Source organism: Equus przewalskii, chromosome 8 (genome assembly GCF_037783145.1).
Source record: "Equus przewalskii isolate Varuska chromosome 8, EquPr2, whole genome shotgun sequence".
NCBI lineage: Eukaryota > Metazoa > Chordata > Mammalia > Perissodactyla > Equidae > Equus > Equus przewalskii.
Genome location: NC_091838.1, coordinates 61380498 through 61395782, shown reverse-complemented (window position 1 = coordinate 61395782; position 15285 = coordinate 61380498).

Sequence of the window (15285 nt, the reverse complement as noted above, 5' to 3'; positions counted from 1 at the left end):
TGTATGAAGAACTTTCTTCAACGCAAACACGATAAACTTTGGTAGCATGATACCCCTACAAATCATGCTTGATTGAGGCTGCTTAATTTAGTAATTTATTTATCAGCTTAAAATGATCCCAGTCGTCTTTGCATATGTCAACATCCATTTGTTTTGTGAGTATATTGGGGTCAAAATCAGCCTCTCATTCATAGGAATATTTATCTGTTCCCACAGATGCACCCGAGCCTGCATTTGCTATTGCCTCATGCTAATCCATAGAGAAAATTTTCCTCTCTAATTAAATTGCTTTCATATTCTTACTGGGAGATATGTTAATTTGTATTGTTCTGATGTAATTACTTTTGTTTATTTTTGTCTCTCCAACCAGATTTTGAACTCTTATGGGTAGAGAACAAGGTTTCTATTTCTTTTATAACCTTTTCTCTTTTCTCTATCTAGGACATCAATAAATACTTTTAAAATTTTGCACCCTGCAGAAGAAGGTGTCAAATAAATGTTTCTTAGATAACTTTGTAGATTTGTGAATTCAGACAAATAGACAAATAGCCTTAGAGAGAGAGCTTAGTTCTAAGTAGGTTGAATTTTAGAGACCAATAAAAATGAAAAAGCAGTTTTGAAACTTTGAAGGATATGGATGGCCAAGCTTCCTCTGGTAATTCGCCAGGATTGCTCACCCCCTTCCATCAGATGTGTTGTCATCAGAAGAAGCAAGCTTAGCAGCATGTGTGGAGGAGATGGGACCTACACTGGTGAGTCCATAGAATAGATGTTCTCTCATGACTGTCTCCCCTAAGCATCTCATGGTTTCACTTCTGATACTTCAATCATGCATATTTCCCATTGCTTCCTCTGTTGACTTTTCTCCACCATCTTTTCCACTGACATGTTATCATATTACTTTAAATCTGTTAAGAGGGCACCATTTTTGTAGAAGGTGCCTGAGGGAGACAGTGTTTTCTTCCAGCCCATCTCAGAGGTCTCCTTACGGTTTTGCCTTTCCCCTGGAATTATGAAAAATGCACTTTAAAGATGCTGTTGTACGGTTTAGAATGCATAGGCTACACATCTTCCATTACTTGTCAGAGTAACCCACACCATCTCCCCCGCCCCCATCCACCCCTGTCATGTTCTTAAGTAACTTCTGGGCAAGTCCATTGGAAACTAATGGAGGAAAAAAAAAATCATGGGTACAGCCAGCTTTTGCTGATTGATTATTTCATACTTGTGAAACAATTTTCTATACCAATTATGCCTTTGCAGATGACAGAAGCCATTTAGTCTAATGACCATAATAATTAATTTTCATTAAGAAGCAGATTGGTTAATGACGCTGAAGCCTAGATTTCATTACGGAACCAAAAAACAAAACTTGCCCACACTCCCAGAACATAACTTTCAAGTTGGTTAAACCAGAGAGCAAAAGCGATCATTGCCTTCCTTATAGAGTCAACAGAGGCCACGTGAAGGTGAAAGTGGGGGTGAAGGGACAGCAGAGTTTTTTGGGTTTTGTTTTTGCATTGTGAAATCGGCCACGATTCTGAATGAGTTCTTGACCAGCAGCATCAGCATAACTTGAGAACTTCTTAGAGATGCAAATTCATGGACCTCACCCCACACCTACTGATCCAGAAGCTCTGGGGTGGGTCTCAACTCTGCCTTTTCACAACCTTCCAGGTGGTTCTATGCAGGCTGAAGTTTGAGAACCACTGATTTGGAGAACAAAGAAAAGATGGTAAAACAGGCTTTCTTGTTTTTTCAGTGTCGCTTGCTGAAGGTTTTGGGGGCTATAGGTCTTTCCAAATATGGAAAGACCTCAACTAAAAAGTCTGAGAGCAACACTTGACATACTAGAGTTAATTGTCTACTGTTTGGAATGTTAGGCAAACAAGCTAGAATTTGGGCAGAGATTTGTAATTTGGGGTCAAGGGACTCCCGTAAACACCCACACATCCGATGGGTGGAATTCAATAGAGCTATAATGCTAGGGAAATTTCAGGCAATTTTAAATGTATTTATTCACTTTTTAAACAAATATTCGCAGAGCAGCACGTTGGATCAAGACCTGCTCTAGGGCTGGAGTTCAGCAGTGAGCAGGACTAAAATCTTTGCTAACATTCTAGAGTGGAGAGGCAGGCCGCAAACAGTTTATAATGCCATATAGAATTATGTGCCATGAAGAGAAATGGCAAATGAAAGGTGATAAGAGGATACCCAGGATGACTGGGATGTGAGGGGCTGCTATTTTATATAGTTATTCAGCAAAGTTCTCTGAGATGATCAGACATCTTAACGGTGCGGGAGAAAGGCTAGCGAATAATTCCGGGGGAAGAGCATTTTAGGCAGAGAAAACAGAAAATGGCATGCAATTAGTGTGTTTCTTATCTGGGTTTCAAGGGAAGTAAGAAACTTGGCTAAGGTCATAAAGCTAATAAGGAAACCTAAACATGCTTGGCTGGTTCCACCACGCTGTCCTGTGTCTTCCTATATCTCTCCAGAGGATGGTTATCTAAAAAGACCTGCGTCTATAAATGCTTGATGGCAAGACCTGTGGCTTATGTTTGATGGCAAAGCTACTATCTTACACCCCAGGCTGAGACTTCTGTTTGAAGTGACGAGCTAAGGTTGTTCTTCTGGACATAGACTGACTCAGTTGCCTCAGATGAAAGTCATGGTCATCTAACTCTTGATGCTGTTACAAGAGGGAAGAGGGAAGAGATGGAGCTTTCCTGTCTCAGCTGTCATCCTTGGGGACATAATTTCTAACTGCCATTGACTGAACACTTGTTTTGCTTGAAGCCCTGAGCTAGGTAAATTAACCAGATTTTGTTCCTTTAAAACACATTTTTGTTTTTGATAGTGATTGGAATAGACTGTGACCTCCCCAAAGGCAGCAATTTTCTCTCTATTTTCACTCTTAAATTTTACTGGGCAATGTTTGTTCACAGTAGGTACACAATAGATATTTGTCCAGTGAAGCAATGAAGGAATTTCTGTAAGTCATACTGCTCTCAAGTGATAAAACTGGGTTTGAATCCAGTCTATGTAATTCCAAAGCTTTAACTACTGTGCTGCACTGTGAGTTAACCTGGAATGGAATGAAGGGAAAAAGATGGAAATAGGAAGGTTGAACATAAGAAAAACACGGTGGAAGAAGAAACTCATCCAAAACTGTTAATAAAGCAAAAATAGCGGGTCTCCTCTCTGTGGCTGAACGTGTCTTAGGCTTTCTGGGGCTAAACAGAGGGCTGTAACAAAGCCACTTCTCTGCCCTCTAAAAGAGCAGACTGACAAGACTATCTCTCATGCAATAATTAGTCAGTAATACAATGAATTAAGTGAGATGGCATCTCATTTCATACTGTCTACTCTAGGGCTTGCCATCTTTGGAATTGCAAACATGAAACTTGCAAATTACAGCACCGTTAGAAACTGGAATTATAGCAATATGAGAATGACCCTCACGCTTGTTTTAATTGGTTTCAGTTAATCCAAATTGCCAACATGTCTAACTTGCTGAAGCATACTGCTCAAATGTGATGTAATGCCTTGAATGTGCGGAGAGTCTGCCCTGCCTCCTCTCCTCTTCCTTCTCTTTTCCTCCCCTCCCCTCCCCTCTTCTTCTTCTTCTTTCTCTTTACTTTCCTTCCCTTCTCTTCCCTCCTCTTCCCTTTGTTCCCTTTCTTTCTTTCTCCTTCTCCCTCATCCTTCTTTCTTATTTATTTATTTATTCGGTGAGGAACATTGGCCGTGAGCTAACATCTGTTGCCCCAATCCTCTTTTTGCTTGAGAAAGATTGTCTTTAAGCTAACATCTGTGCCAGTCTTCCTCCTTTTTGTATGTGGGATGCCGCCGCCACATGGCTTGATGAGCAGTGTGTAGGTCTGTTCCCAGGATCTGAACTCCTGAACCCCTGGCTGCTGAAGCAGAGTGTACTAACTTAGCCACTACACCACTGGGCCGGCCCCTCGTCCCTCTTTCTTAAATTTGTTTTTCCATTTTCAAGTTTGTGATTGTAACCTCCTAATGTTTATGTGAATTATGTAGACATAATCGTGCCCACTTTACACACGAGAAAACTAAGTCATTGCAGACATTATATAATTTGAATTGTAATATGAATTTTGTGGTGAAGCTGGAAAGAAACCCACATTTCATAACCCTTGTGCATTTTATATGTCTGCAGGTCTCAAAGCAACATCTCAGGTTCAACCATGGGGACTGATTTACAGTGTATAATGAATAACAGTGCATTTATTAAGATGAAGGTGAAAGAAAATAAGGTAGCTTGAAAATTCTTAGTGACTTAGTATTTTAACTCAGGTAATTCACTTCACTTTTCATCTATATTATGGGAAAAATAATGGATCCTCATATATCAGGGTTTTAGAAGCCTTTCATAAAGATAGGATTATATTCAAAAAACATATTTTTGTGGGATTAGATGGGTTGGGCTCCACCAAGCATCAGGGTGCCTATCTTTAAATAGCACTTCCTACCTACTCTTGAGTAAGAGTTATTAGGTTAGCTCTTTTTTTTTTTTTTTTTTTGCTTGAGGAAGATTAGCCCTGAGCTAACATCTATGCCAATCTTCCCTCATTTTTTTTGTATGTGGGACACCTCCACAGTGTGGCTGGTGAATGGACTAGGTCTGTGCCTGAGATCTAAACCCACGAACACAGGCTGCCAAAGCAGAGTGTGTGGAACTTCTTTCTGTGGGCTGGGCCTATAGGTTGGTTCTATTTTTTTTGCCAGTGTGTGGTACTAGCAATTAGTATAGTGTTTGTGAACATGTCCTGATAGGGGAAAAAAGGCATGCTTGGGTTTTTGGGGGGAGACAAGTAAACTCTCAGACTCTGTGGTCGACCAGGAGCCTTTAGCTGGAAGAATTTCCTTGAGTTCTATGGTTTGTCTCCCAGGAACATAATCTCTAAATGGTTAAAATGTAATTGTTCAAAGGGTTTGGTTTTATAGAAGATGAAGAAGAAAAGGACGGGGCTCATGTTATATTTTTTCCCAGGGTAATTAGATTGCCAATGATTTCTGATCATATGATAGCCAGCACCGACTCATTTTCTGGGGAACATGCTATTAGATCAGACGATAACTTTTTCCAAAAGGTGTTCTAATAATGAGGCTGTATTTGAGAGAAGAAGCAAAACAAATCATTGCTTCTCATATCATAAGTGTTGTCATCGTCCTGATTCTTCTCCTTGCCAGATTGTGACACACTTGAGGCAGGAATTCTTTTCTTTATAACATTTGTAGCACAGAGTCTAACTACAAGCAAGTAGTTCTTGTTGGAGACAATGTCCCTGTACAGTTTTGGGAGAAAAACCCAAAACTGTTAAAAAGCTGAGATACCTAAAGTGGACCATTTAAGGTGCCATGTAGTTACTTTCCAAACATGTTTTAAAATATAAAGCATCTGGGGTGTTAAAGAACCTTGCTAATTGATAGGAAGGCGGTTGCAAGACTAACTCCAATGAAAATGAGTGGCGACAATAATGCGAAGCAGAATTAGCGTCCTCACCATCTCCTGTTTTCCTCAATTGCCACTCTCCACAAAACAAAGTAAGAAATGAAACGTGACCACAGAAAATCTCACTGTTGCCTAGTTGGAGACAGGGTTAGGCAAAGTGGGGGAATGCAGAGCTGAGGACTTCACTCTAGTTCCCAATTCTTGCGGCCTAAGGGGCTGAGTGGGAAGGAAGGCTGTCACTCAAGTCTAGTTCAATGACTGGCCATAAAACTCCAGGTGAGACAGGAGTGCAGAGAACTGCTGGAGTTTTCGTTAGTTAATCTTTAAACAGCCATATTATATCTTTTTCTTCTTCATGTATTAATAGAGTTAAGGATTATTTGCTCAGTGCTTGTAAAATTTCAATTTTGGTCCAGACTCAGATAATACTCTTCTTTTGGTTTTCTCCTGCTGGTGGGTGGGCGGGCAGGGGGCATCCTTATTTGCCTATCTGGCAACACTATTGTGAGTTATATTTATTGGCTGGAAACTTGGCAGCGCTCATATTTTTTCTTAGTAACAAGACACTACCCTGAAGTTTTACTTACAAGACTCCAAGGCAACCAGGTGGAACATACATCATTAGCTTACTGAAAAATGAATATATTTTAAACCATGACTTAAAGCTGTTCATTTATAGTATATTAAACCAAAGAAAAGGCTTAATGCAAGCCCAGCTTTCTGCAGTAGAATTAACTAAATCAAAATGAGGCTTTTTTTTGGTCAACTTTATTGAAACTCATTCAACTTTCCAAGAACTAAGAATTAGCTTCCTGTCTTGACTGTTTGGAATTACTTACTGTCATCTGTTTCAGACGTTAAAGGACGTGATTTAATAGCAGCAATAAGGTCCTTCTTCCTCATTTGGCAGGTGTTAATTATTTAAACACTACTCATTTTAATTTGTTTCCAATCACTCTTTTGAGTGATTTGCTTTACAGGTTTCATTATGTGCATTTCTTGACAAAAAAATCAAAAGGAAGGCAAGCTCATGCCCTGGAACTATATTGTGCAATCTATCTCTTGATAGGTGGGGGGATGCAAGGCTGTATTTCACGTATTATGATCTTCATGGTCTCTGCTGTGGAATATAATATATAATATATCATTTTTATCTTCTTTATAATAAAAAGTTGCTCTAGGCACAAAGCCTCAGTTTCTTGCATGCTAATGATCCTGGCTGACTGGAGAAAGACTTTACATTTCCTGGTCTGTCTATTAGGAATGAGCCGGGCAACTAGAGTAATTGAAAATATAGGAGGGCCATTTCTGCCAATGAAACCACTCCTTTCTTGCATTTTGGCATCATCCACTGTCAATTCTTGTTGCTTTGTTCCCTCCGGCTAAACTGGCTTCTGCTCCATGATGACTCTTGTTATAAACAGCCCTGGGCTTGTGTTTCCCCTAGTAAGATGCTTGTCAGAGCTTCCTCTACTCAGATGGTACAGCCCTGTGTGTGCTCATATGGAAAATTAGCTTTGCACTAGCAGAAATGCTGGTGTCGCTTAAATAGGGCACTAGTCTAAGTGCTTGATAGAAAACTTTTTCTGAAGACTAACATCTGAATTTAAAAAGCAGAGGGATAAGGAGAAAGAGAAAAAGCTTTCACAACCCCTCTGGGAAAGGAGAAACTGACAACCCTAGGGTTTTTTCAGTTGTACACAGAAAAGTAATTTCATCTCAGTGTGAAATGGAAAAGGTGGGTGTTTGTTTAGATTGAGGCCATTCGGTAATGATTTTAACACTCATTGGAATCTCTTAGCCAAAGTATTCCAGGGACAAAGTCTGTAATGAACACTTATCCTCCCAATTAAAGTTTCAGTCCCAATGAAAATGTTACCTGATACCCTTCTCCTATTTTCAGCTTTTCAGTGTTTGCTCTGTTTTTACCTTCATGATTGGTGGCCTCGTTCATCATTTTTCCACTGAAATGATTCTTCCTTCGGCAGCCAGCAACAAAACCAAACAGGCTGATCTTCTAGCTTAAGAATCAGGCTCATCAGACTCATTGATTTGAAGGCTAGAAGAAGTGATTGAATTTCTGGATGAAACGGCTTCACTTCCTTGACTGAGTAGAATAGGGGGTCATTAAGTCTTTGTAAATAAAATGTTAGTAAACAATAGCCTTAAATGTTTCAAACATGACTCAGTTGTCTAAGTTAACTGTTCTTCAGTTAGCTGTTTCCCAGATCTCTGAGATCACTTTCATTTTGGTGATAGAAAGATGCCTGTGGTTGAAGTGTGGCAAAAGTCTTTAATGTGAAAGGCACTTTGTAATGAAAAGCACCATAGCCTCGAGCTTGTCACTCTTTTCCACATGTCTGCAAACCCTCTGAAGATAACATGTGTGGCTCCATTGGAAATCATCACAAGATTCGCGGGGGTTGGGGAGAGCTCATAGAGATGAGGAAAAGGATGAGAAAGAAGGCCTTTGAAAACATTTCAAAGTTTATTCTTTTGCTTATTTGCGGATTCAACAAATGTTAACTGAATGCATAGCCTGTATTACAGGGGGAAATACATGTTTAAATGAGACAGCTCACAATCCAGTGAACCAGTGAACCAGTGAATCCAGCTCACAATCAGCTAAACCTGTGAACAAAGAATATTAATCAGTGTGTCACATGAACCACATATGCAGTGTTCTACATGAGCTGAGAAAAGAGAGACGCTAATGTTGTGGGGAATTTAGGAAGTTTTCCCAGAGAAGGTAGTATTTGAATTGGGTATTGGAATAACTAGTGGCCATTTGTCATGTAGAAACGGTGATAGGTTGGGGAGACTGATGGCAGAAGGTTTTCCAGGTAGAGAGGAGAAAGGGAGCTTGGGACAGCTCCGATGAAAATGTCAGAAAGTGCTCAGGGTTTGGCGTCTTGTCGGGATGTGCGCAGATGTTCAAGGCCGTGCTAAGAAGTTTAATCTTTTTCCCGAAAGAGACTGACCCTCCAAAAGGCTTCAATCAGGGAAGGGTCAGCATTAGAGTTGAGTTTCAGAAGATCAGTCTGCTGACGGAAAGGAGGATATATTCAACAGGGGAGAGAGAATGAAGATGGGAGGTCATTGAGAAGAATGAGAAGAAACCAAGCGAGGAGACATTCTGACCTAAGCTAAGGCATTGGCTGTGGGTGTTAAGTCAAAAGCCGGGAAGGGTCTGAATTTTATCCTACTTGCAAGCTAAAGAGTTAGTCTGCCACAGTTTAACATAGAAATACCGATGGAAGACATAAGAACCAAGGTTAGAGATGGATGCTTTATTACTCAGCAAAAACAGCAGCCAGAGCAGCAACCCGCATGAGGGTCCATGCCCCAATCCCCACGGAGTGACTTGATGAGGATTGGTTGTTACCTAAGTGTGTAAATGGAGTGCATCACAGGAGAGGACCTCAAATTTTGGTACACTCTGATCTTTTATAGGGTTGCCAGCATATCTTGCCATTTCCCCTCCAGAGAGAGAGAGAGAGATTATTCATTACCTGGAATGTAAGCCAGTCTCCACGGGAGAGGGGAGAGGCACCTCTGATTTATAACCCTGGGAGCTAAGTAAATGTCTCTGGAGACAGGCATCTCTAAATCTCTCTGGAGGGTTGCACACTCTCTAGCTTCCTAAGCTGGCTGCTATTTAAATATGTCCTTCGCTCAAAAGGCCCACTACGTCCGAACACGAAAAATCCGTGGAGGATTGTTTCCTAGCCTGGAGATGGAGCAGAAGGGCTAACTGAATGAAATTTATGAAGGAGCATTGTCAAAAAACCAAACCAAACCAAACCCTAGAAGCTGATTAGATGGGGCAGAGGTTGGGGAGTGAGGCCGGTGGAAGCCTTAGGTGTGACTGAGGTTTCTGATGTGGCAGATCTGCTGGCAGGTGGGTAGGAAGAGAAGACGAGCTTGTTTTTTTGGTGGTGATGGTGGAACGGGGTGCAGACACAGGCACAAGTGAAAAGTTTAGAGCTTGGTTTGTATAAATTGAGTATACCTGAAGATGCTATGGGGTGCTTTGAAAAGTGACTACTTTTTAGCATCATTTGCTATTGCACAAATAGTAGGAAAGGGGGACATGAATAGTAGGTGAAAGGAGCCACAGTTCCACATCTCACGTGGACTCATATTTTTTTCTTTGGAGGGTGGCTGTGGTATCCTAGTAGACAGGAAGAATTAAGAGCTCTGTATTACTTAACTCTTACTTTGGGAAATGGGCTTCAAGGGAAACTTGAACTTGCCCAGAGTAGAGCTCCTAAAACATCTTCCATCTCTCAAATTGCCACAGAGCAATTACTCCTACATTGTAGACCCTTAACAGGCTCTGGGCACATAAGAAGTAAAGTGACATAGAGTGGGAATTGTGCGAGGCTTTAAAAGCCTCTTATGAGCTGCTGTAATGACAGAGACTGGGGATCCTGGATGCATTTTTCATTTTTATGGAGGGGGTACAGCGAGATGTGGAGGGAAGAGCACTGGACCAGGAGTTAAAAGGTCAGGATGACAGTCTCAGCTGCTTCTTTGACTAGTCACAAAGGCCTGAGAAATTGCTAGGCTACCTGAGCCCTTTATTTCATTTTTAAAGTGGCGAGGACTGCCTGCTTGGCAGTGTTTTGAAGATCAAGTGAAGAATATTTCATAAACTGTGACTATCTTGCAGTCGCAAATTATGACCACTATGCTACCATTGCCATTGCAATTGAATCTAAGTTCCACAAACATTCAACGAAGGTGCTTAATACTTATTAGGTATTTGAAGTAAAAGATGTTGCTGCTAATTTTTTCCCCTTTTCTTTCTATATATGAGAGACCATCATCTTGCCCTTTTCCAAAGCTTGTGAGATGGGTAATCATGGCTTTTTATGTGTGTATGTGCCTTCTTCTATTATGTATAGAAAATTCTAGAAAACTTGCACCTAAATCAGTATAAGGCAAATAGAAAGTTGCATTGTAAACAGATAAGGAAGTATCTTATTCCCTCACTGGATTTAAAACATGAGAATTTCCTGGGGAAAAATTAGTGATTTTTTTCCTCTGGTTGAGATTTCCTTTTAAGAGGAAGCTTTCTTTTTCTTTGGCGTCTATGGTATTTCAAATACAATTTTATTACCCAGGGTATCGAATAACTGTATATTATCCAACATGCAAAAGGTACTCTGCCCGGATTGTTATTAAAATGTCAATTATGATTGCAGCACTGTAGGGCTGGATATTTCATCTGAGAAAATAAACTAAGTATGTACCCTCCCTGTGCATTATGGGGCTTTGGATTCTAACTTCCTTTCTGGCATGTAACTTTGTCATTGTTAGTGCTGTGGAATCCATTCCAACTCCTAGTGACTCTGTGTACAGGAAAGCTGAACCTGGCCTGGTCTTTTTGCAGCATCCTCTCGCCTTCCAGTGCTCTATCAGACAATGCCCTGCTACTCTTCATAGGCTTTTCATGGTCAATTTTTTTGGACGTGAGTGGCCAGGTCCTTCTTCCTAATCTGTCTTAGTCTGGAAGCTCCACTGCAACCTGTCCACCATGGGTGGTGACCCAGCTGGTATTTGAAATACTGGTGGCATAGCATTCAGCATGACAGCAGCATGCAGCCACCACAAGATGACAACTGACAGGTGGTGTGGTTCCATGACCAGGAAACAAACCTGGGCTGCGGTGGTGAGAGCGCTGAATCTTAACTACTAGACCACCAGGCCTATAACTACTGGCTGCTAAATACATGAGACTCTACTTGATTCTAATGTAATATATCAAACCCTTGTTACAACTTGTCTTCAAAGTTCACATGCTTTTCCTCTTTCGTCAGTTTAAAACATTACAAGTGGCCCTTTATCTTTAATTATTGGTCTTTTATATACTAATTGCATAGAGCTGGGTAAGTTTATAATGTTGGTACTGCTTAGCCTTCTGCATGTGTTCCTTTTCTTTTAGGGTTGAGCACCTAGTGGAGGTAGGACGTTGAGGAAAGCCTAGTTTGGCTTCCCAAGCACAAGAGATGCTATCTAAGATAGCTCCATTCTGATGTCTGGAGATTCCAAGAAGAATGGGGAAAAGGTTGATAAGAGGAGAAAGAATATTTTTTCAGAGAAGTATGGAGACACATAATGTTAGCATTGCAGGAGATCTAAGTGGTCCTTTAAACCAGAATGACAAAGAAATCCATCAACTGGACTTGTGAAAGAAGCTTGTTTATCGGGGCAAAGTTGGGCAAGAATCCTGTTGCCAGTTGAATCTTGTACCATCTTTGCTCCCCAGGTTGGGTTCCTCCTACCTGAAGTTTGAGAAAGAGCTCTAAAGAGGGGAGAGCCAAGGGGCAGGAGAAATGTCAACTTAGGGAAGAGGTGTTAATGGAATTTAGCTCAGATTTCATTTCATGGAAAAGAGTTCAGTCAGTGTTATGAACTAGTAAATGTGACTAGATTGCTTAAGAACCAGTGAAGATTTACAAACTCCTTGTGTTATTTCCTCTAAATTGCAGTAGATTTTTATACAGTTCTTCCAGTTTAAGGCACATTGGATTGAATAACAAATCGGTGATTTCGAACAGTTTTGTTTCACACCTGTTAAGAGTTAATAAATTGCAGCTCTTTTCTTTGCAAAATGTTTTCCAAGTAATTTAGACATTGCCCCGCCTTGGACATTACAAACAAATTCTTTGCACTTGGGACTTAAAACAACAACCTGACCAGTTGCTAGAGTTGGGAGAATAATCACCCCAGTCCAAAACACCTGGAATCCTCATCAGCTCTTGGGAAACACTGCCACCATTGTCCTTTGGGTGGTGTGAGCTAATTGTAGAGTTACTGTGCAATAACCCTTTATTTGGGACTAATAAAATCATAACCTCATTGGAAACTATGGTGCTTACCCATTGGACTCTTGTGTATGCTCAGTACTGTCTGCATTAAAAAAGAAGAGAATTGCAAAATATTCTATTGCTAATAGAAGAAAACATCTAAAGAATATAGCCAGAATATTTCTTGAGCAAGATTATGCAGTGTGTGTGTGTACACATGTGTCAGGGTGAGTGGGCATGCAGTTCTGTAAAGAATAAACAAAGCTTGGAGGGCCTAGAACCTGGAGCGTAGTTGTGCAGATGTACATGCGGGACTCTATTTGGTTGTAGTGAGGCCAGCTTGTCTCCATCTCATTTCAAAATAATAGGCAGGAGACTGCACAGCTGAGTTTCCCCAAATGGCTAGGGCTGTAGCCTATCTTTTCCAATGTCACTGGATTGATGGATCATTAAGATGTCTCGTGTTTTTAAAAAGAGATAGCCTACTGACAAGCAGAATTCATATTTTAAAAAATCTTAATAGGGAAAGAAGCTAGACAGACTGAGAGAAAATATTGACAATATTGTTTCGGAAAGCATCACTACCTTGAGCTAATCTTTCAATTCTGGTAAGTAGCAATGATTTTGTTGGTGGGTAAATCTCACTGTCTTGATGAAACCTGCCCTGACCACATTGATGGGATCGCTTCTGCCTCTGATGTCCAGTGGCATCTATTGTCTTTACCACTCACTTGCCAATGAATCTCATCTTGTTCTGATCTGATTTTTGCGCATTGTTTAAATCTTTTGTTGTAGTTTGACTTCGTCTTTGCTGGTAAGAAGCTCACAATCTTGTAAGGGATAAGACACTCTCTTATGGGTCTTGTTTTTTTCCTGGCATAGTGACTTACATAGGGTGGGTGCTAAAAAATATGTCTGTTGACTTGATTTGCTATAGAATAATTTCAGTAGAGTTAAAGAAGCAATTTTGCTCTTTTCCGCAGCAGTAAACAGCCATTAGTTTGTTATTGTAAGGTTGCCTGAGGCCAGGTTTTCAGACTAAAAGTGAATGCAAGCCATCTATCAAGGAAACAGAATTATTTAGCACAATAAACATTTTGGTGTACATTTGGCCTAGAGGAAATTTTTTGTCTATCAATACGGCCCAAATTCCTCAAATAACGACTTATTCCTTATTCCCTGTGTTTGTGTTCCTGGTTATCAGGGAAATCTAAGTCTAATCTAAAAAGGCAGAAAATGCACTCTAAGTGTAGACTAATGGTGAGTAAAATGCAAGGATGATTTTGAAAGTGCCTCTTAGAAAAGTATCAATAAACATTCCAACATGAGTCCAGGGCTCTAGGATTTAGATCTTGGGGGTGAAGGCTTACACTCAGCTCTGTAAATGATTAAGATTACAGGTTGCTCCGAGCATCAACAACTCGTGTGCAGAAATGTTTCTGCTCACAGGGTCTGCTACAGTGGGGAAAGTGCTGCCATCCTGTGTGCCTCATGACCCTGGGAAGTTTCAAGAATTCTTAATCAGTTGATTTCATGTTTTTAGGCTAATTCCATTTCCTATTCTGAAGACTGAAAGAAAAACATCAGTGCTTAAAAAAACAGTTTAGGATTCTTGCTTTTATCTTCGGGAATATGATTATTAATGGCTATTTTAGAAGTGCTTTTAAATTTGGGGGCATTTGCCCCCCCTCCTTTCTTATTCATGAATCCTGAAGCTGCAACCAGTAAGCCTTCTCCTTTTTCTTCCAGACTCTTCTCTCTTGCTATTTCAGTGCCTCGGGCAAGCCTTTCATCCTCCTTCTGTGTGCCACAAATTAGAGAAGCTAGTCTGAGGCCTGCAGCTTTTTGTGTGTGTCAAAGGAAGGGATCCAGACTTGAATGCAGCAGCACCCATTGGTCGATCCATCTCACTCCTTTCTGTAACCATCAGCCAACCCCCCAAAGTCCCTTGGCACCCCTTTCCTTGAAACGAAGGCCCAAGGAGGTCAGACTGCCTCTCTTGCTTTGCCAAGCATCACTCAGCCTCAGCTGAAGTAATGTTTACATATATGATCATTCCATGCCATTTAAAATATGTAATGGATACTGTGAAAACAATAGGCGTATTCAAGCTCCAACACTGTGCACAAATGAGAGAAATATTCCAATACTCATATCAGAGCCTAATAGGTATAATTTTGCTCACAATAGAGTAATACACAGCAACCTTCCCCAGACCGCTGGGTAAAACAAAGAAGTAGTTGTCAACCTTTTCAGAATCAGATGTTAATGATATTTCGTGTCTTTGTTGAGTCTGTGGAAAGCAGCTACTGCACCTAGAAGGGAAATGACTTCCATACCAATCGCCCTCAGCCAAAGTCATTCGGACTGGGAAAGCTGGACCGAGTCCATATTTACATTTCAGAGAGAGGTGTGAAAGAAGATTTCAAGACAGAATTGACTGAGCTGCCTCCCACTTGACTTACCCGATGTTCAATCTTATCAATGCTTTGAGGGGTCTTATTATTTCCAACATATATAAGGGGAAAGTGTAATGTAAACAAGGGGCCGACGTTTTTTGGCAAAGGAGAGAAGTGTTTTCTGCATTTCGTGTATTTTTGGAAACCTCTGAAATCCCAAAGTCATACATCTTCCAAGGTTTGGAGGATGGTTTATTCAAGCATTGCCTGTACTCAGCGGCTTGGAGAGCAGCAACTTCGCTGTATCTTTCGTAGCAAGCAACTAACTATTCGGTCTTTTTCTGCGAGCTGGTTGTAAAGAGCTGCGGCCTCCAAGAGTTTGCTTTTCATGTCTTCCTGTATCCTCTTTTTGCATATAACAGTATGTCTTCGCTTCAACAAAATTCTGTTTTCATTCGTTTTAAGTTTAACTCCAATTTCAAGTCCACCCAAAAAATAGGGCCTCTTAGTACCATTGTTCCAGTTGCTGGGAATTAGGCCACTCTTTTTGACCCAATACATATCATTTTAATCTTAAATCTTTAGACAT